Source organism: Chionomys nivalis, chromosome 21 (genome assembly GCF_950005125.1).
Source record: "Chionomys nivalis chromosome 21, mChiNiv1.1, whole genome shotgun sequence".
In the NCBI taxonomy this organism is placed as follows: Eukaryota; Metazoa; Chordata; class Mammalia; order Rodentia; family Cricetidae; genus Chionomys; species Chionomys nivalis.
The window spans coordinates 18780386-18786079 of record NC_080106.1 but is presented as its reverse complement, the minus strand read 5'-3'; the positions used below and the strand labels follow the sequence as shown (position 1 = coordinate 18786079).

The 5694-nt window shown below is 43.9% G+C and overlaps 1 non-coding gene across 1 annotated transcript; it reads right to left on the bottom strand.

Annotated features, from left to right (window-relative positions):
- Positions 1-3144: 3144 nt before the first annotated feature.
- LOC130864205 (U6 spliceosomal RNA) lies at positions 3145-3251 on the bottom strand. Its single transcript, XR_009055905.1, has one exon. It is a non-coding gene; the product is annotated as a U6 spliceosomal RNA (small nuclear RNA).
- Positions 3252-5694: the final 2443 nt, after the last annotated feature.

The following is a 5694-nucleotide window of genomic DNA, read 5'->3' as shown; positions in this document are numbered from 1 at the left end:
CACCCCTCACTTCCTTTGTTCTCTAAAGGAAATATTAATGGACAGCGCAAGTAATTTCCACACAAGGCAAAAAGATTAAAAGTAACTCGGCATCAAAGAGTAGTCAACAGGGCTCTGTGCTACCAAAGCTTTGAAACCTAGTTCAAAATCATGTGGATCCTGTCCCAGGGGGAGGCTCATCTCATCGAGCCCTCATCTCTGCCTCTGGAGGTGAAGGGGCTCTAGAAAGCGACCTTCATGCTCTGTCATAGCTCTCAACTTCCCTTTGCTGTTCTACCTTGACAAACATCTTTATTTGGTAAGGGCGATAAGCTCAGTCTGAGCATCACACACTAAAAATATGTCCTTGAGAATGACATTTCTCTTCAGGAACGTCTGCTGGGTCATCAGCTGATGATTCTCAAATCAAATCTTATTTAAAAGGCGACAAAAAAAAAAAAACCTGACAAAAATAATTTTCTAGACTGTGATGGTTTCAAAGAGTATTTCAAAGGAAAATTAGAAAGTGTCTGTTCCATTATTCCCATGAAATATACTGGACTGTAGAAAGGAAGGTAACTCAGAGGCAGGATAACCGACTTGTTCTGGATTGTAGCAAGTAAAAAGCAAGAGAAAACAATAACAGAATTTTGTTCCTCAAGGAAGACAAGGGACTCTTGTGAGTCATTAGCAATAACAGTGGGGGACAACTTGGAAGTGCTCACAGTTGAAAAAAGAAGGGTTTCATGATATATCTCCAAGGTACTTGACAGTAATGTTTGCCAGAAGGCATAGAGGGAGGTTCCCTGCTTCATAACTGACCATCTGGAACCGTCCATCCCAGTCTCTTAGGAGGGTACCTGGCAAGCATTTCATGTAAAAGCAAACTCACCCCAGAGGGGGTAGGACAGTAGATCCTGATTGCTGACTGCTCTTTTGGGTCTAAGACTTGGTTAATGTCGCCTCTTTTCAAGTCCCCGGCTTCCACATCTTTGTTTCTTGCATCTCTGTTGAGTTCATCGCTTCTTCAGGCCTCATCTGGGAACTTTTTTCTTGTTTTTAAAGTCTTGCCATCTGTTTTTCAAAAAGTATTTTTCTCCGTGACAGCTGTGCCCAGGAAAAAAATGAAGATTACAGTCTAAATAAAAACTTAGAGCCACATGGGGATAGACTGGTGGGCAAAGCAGTTGCCATGCAAGCTCGGTGACTGGAGTTTGATCACTAGGATTCATGTTCAGAAAGAAAACAGCTGGACACAGCAGCAGGCATCTGCAATCTCAGCACTCTACGGTTATGTGAGAGGCAGAGGCAGGAGGATCAGCTGGAAGTTTCTGGTATTATGATCCCGTTCTACTACATAACAGAAACATAGCTTCAGTTGTTTCTAAGAAAGTATCATTATCAGGTAAAAAACAAAGCCCGGTAGTGGTGGCGCACGCCTTTAATCCCAGCACTTGGGAGGCAGAGGCAGGCAGATCTCTGAGTTCGGGGCCAGCCTGGTCTACAAGAGCTAGTTCCAGGACAGGTTCCAAAGTACAGAGAAACCCTGTCTCAAAAAACTAAACAAAGAAAAAAAATAGGTTATTTCAAAACCCCTTTAAAGTCTCTTTAGAGGGTGCCTAGATTCTCAGATCCTGAAACCATGAATGAGTTCTGGTTCATGGCCATAGGGTCGTATGCGCTGTAATATCTTTGTATTATTAATATCTGGTGACAGGGTATATACACTATACCTTCCTTTCCTACAGGCTTCGAGTTGGTCCTCTCACTCTTGGGGGATCATTTCCTATGACTTTGATGTATATGCACATAGATGTCCCCCCTCGTTTCCTCTCACAGTTGCCCTACCCAAATCCTGTGTTTTGCTTTGCATGTCTACAGAATCTAGACTCTTAGATCAAAGCGCTGAGCTTTTGTTAGAATCCATTGTTTTTTCCACATTTGCCTCATCCTATATCTTCCCTAGGACCCAATTGCCTGTCTTTGCCCTAATTCACTTATCCATTGCGTTTCTTAGCTCAGAGGACCATTGTTTAGTTTTGGGGGAGGAAGGAAAAAGACAACAGTTGAACAAGATCAGGGAAACACAGGTGTGTATCAGGCAGACATTGAACTCTCTATGTCCCCCAGGCTGGCCATGAATGTCAATCACCCAGCCTCTTCCTCCTGAGTACTAGCGTTACAGGCGTTCACGACTATGCAGACTCATTCTTCTTTTTGACTTGGATAGAATTGACCAAAAACTTAATTTCCCCCAACTAGAACATATTTCTGGATTTCCGGAGAAAGGGGTGTTATTTAATGAAAAGTGAAAACAGACTTCAGGGATTAATCAGAATTAGATTTACTCAAACTCAGATCAAAGTATTCACGCTCGGTTTTAGCTTTTCCTCCAAAGTTTTCTTGACTTTTCAAAATATGCGACCACTGTAAATGGACCGAGATAGCCCCTTGTGCGATTTCTTTCTGCCCAGTATGGAAGCAGCCATGGTATGTAGAGCCTAGCACGAAGAGAACTCTTTTTTTGGATCTAAACCCAGTTCTAAAGGAGGAAATCCTTGGTCTTGGAGGGCATGTCTGCTGGGGAGAGGGCAGAGCCGCAGGAGCAGATGATGCAGGAGTTGGTTCGGCTAGGGTGTGAGGTCCTGCAGTGTGATATATGGAAGAGGGCTCTGATGCCGAAGCCTAGTGGCTCCCTCCAGAAAGAGACTTTGGGATGGAGGAAGAAAGCAGTGGTCTGTCCTGGGTTAAACCTCCCTGGGGCTGCTTCTTTTGGTACCTTTCACAGGCATTGCTAACTGCCTGGTCCAACACTCCCTCTTTTATCTTCCTTAGTAAAACCGAACCCCAACATTATTAAATGTCAATGTACTAGAACCAGATCTCCCGCCCGTGCTCTGTGTAGGTACCGCTCTGTGTTTAAGTTTTGGCTAACAAAAGGTGAGCCTGATGGGGACTTCCAGGACATCTTGGAGAGGCAGTGTACAACTCAGATTCTTCTCTCCTTCCCAGTCGCCTGCGCTGCTGACTCAATGCCTGCCTCCATCAGCCGTTTAGAACACAAAGAGTTGCTCACGGACACGGAAGGAGCCCAGGTCCCTAATGATGTGAAATGATCATGTCAGCCCTGACAGAGAGAAGTTTGTCTTTTTTTTCTAAAATGATAAAAATATGGAACGCTTCACGAATTTGCGTGTCACCCTTGCGCAGGGGCCGTGCTAATCTTCTCTGTATCGTTCCAATTTCAGTATATGTGCTGCCGAAGCGAGCACAAGTTTGTCTTTTTTTAAACTTTCTTTTTATTTATTCTGTGTGTCTTTCACAATGTACATCTTGATCCCATTTGCTCATCTCCCCAACCCTTCACATCTGCCCTCTGACCCTGAAAACCAGCCCTCCCCCCAAATGAAACAAAGTTTAAGAGGAAAAATTAAAAATCCCATTATGGAAGCTGCAGTGTGATGCATCACACCATAAACCCTTTTGCCCATGTGTCTTTACTTGGAGTGTTCGTTGCAAAGAGTCATTGGTCTGGTTCGAGGCCTCTGGTTTCTGCTACACTGTCAATGCTGGGCCCTCACTGGGACTCTTCTTGGGTCTCCTGTTGCTTCCCTGTGTTGTGGAGACCCTGCCACTTTGGTCTGCAGGACCGGTCCCTTCATGTGCTCCAGCAGGTAACAGATGGGGTGGATATTGGGGTGGACTAAGTCACAACCCTGGTTCTGGGCCTGGGCAGCTGGGTTGGTCATCCTGCCATTTCTCCCCTGTGCTCTCCACCAGGGCAAGCGAGAGAGCAGTTTTTCTTTCTTTCTTTCTTTCTTTTTTTTATCTTGTTTAAGTAATCATTACCTTCTCCCCCGTTTCTTGCTATTGGATTTAATGCAGATGGACAAAGTAACCCTTGTTGTGATCCTCTTGGCGAGACCTCCCTAACAACCCACCCTATGTCTAGCACCACCCGTGGCTTTAGAATGTAGACTGGAATGGCTTCTAGAGAGATTGCTCAGCAGTTAAGAGCACTGTAGGGGACCTGGGTTCCATTCTCAGAATGTACATGGTAGCTCAAGATCCAGGGGTTCAATGCCCTCTTCCTGCCTCTGTTCACACTACATGCCCGTGGTAAAAAAAATATCATATAAGCAGACACCTAAAATAAAACAAATTCTGAAATGCACAGAGGACCGCGCATTTTGTATATTGTGGACAAGTCTTTGACATCCATACATGACATTCTCTTAAATGTCCCCTTCCTTCTTTGACTTGAGGCATTGTTCTTTGCTTTCACTTTCTGCTCCTCTTAATACACAGTGTAGGAGACCGTGTGCGGGAGTGAGTCACGTGCTCAGGTTCCTGCTGCCGTCATCATTATTCTCAGGCCATATGGCAAAACTTGGTTTTGGGAAGGACGCGATGCCGCGGATCTTTGTTGCCGTGATCACTGGTCAATGAGGAGGAAAGGCCCGCCTCCTTGCTTTGAGGCTTTCCTTCTGGGAAGCGTGCTTTCTGCCTGTGGGAAAATCGCATTCTTTTTTTTTTTTTTTTTTGGTTTTTCAAGACAGGGTTTCTCTGTGGTTTTGGAGCCTGTCCTGGAACTAGCTCTGTAGACCAGGCTGGTCTCGAACTCACAGAGATCCGCCTGCCTCTGCCTCCCAAGTGCTGGGATTAAAGGCGTGCGCCACCACCGCCCGGCCGGAAAATCGCATTCTTTCACCAGCCAACTAGTCTGACATTCCTGGCATCTTCCTCACAATACACGTGATATTGGTACTTTTCTACATGCCACACATTGTTCTAAGTATATAATAACAGTTAATTCACACAGTGGCCTTGCCAGGTAGGTGAGGAGATCACAACACGTTTTCTGAATGTCTTTGAACATGAACACCTGGCCTTACTACAGATTCGGACGATTCGCATTTTCTGTTTAGCTAGGTAGCAGTTGTCTGCTGTAGTGAGAAAATAGGAGCATATACACTTTTTTTGAGATTATTTTAGATTTCAGCCTCGTTACAAAGATAGTCACTTTGAATCCTTTTATTTTAACAGGTTTTCACTCTTTTGTGACTTAGATACTTTTGAAGATTATTGGCCAGTTAAGTTATAGAATGATCACCAATTTGGATTTTCCTCATATTTTCTCCATGTTAATACTGAGGCTGCATATTCTGGCAAATGTGTCATAAGCCATTTTAGTGAATCATATTAGGTATGCATGAAATTAATATATTTTATCCTGATGACCTTAACCCTGGGTCATTGGTTCTTCTGTTTTTTATCTACTGTAAACCCATTATAATGAATGTATATCTGTGGAAATATTTTGAAAGTACACAAAAAAATTCTATTTGTTCTCGAACTTAACCTACCATTGTTTTTTTAGCAAGAGAGATCTCTCTTGCAATAATGACTAGTGTGTTATTCTTTTTCTCTTTCTTCTTCCTCTTCCTCTTCCTCTTCCTCTTCCTCTTCCTCTTCCTCTTCTTCTTCTTCTTCTTCTTCTTCTTCTTCTTCTTCTTCTTCTTCTTCTTCTTCTTCTTCGTTTTTCAAGACATACCGTGTTATTCTTTTTGTCCTTTATTTGGTGCACGTTTGTGTTTGCAAGAATGGCGACGGCACAGGAGTGTGGGCACCTGCCTGTGGAGGCCAGAGGCTGACACAGAATGTCTTCCTTGATTACGCTCCACTTCTGTCTACTGAGGCAGGATGTCTTGCTGA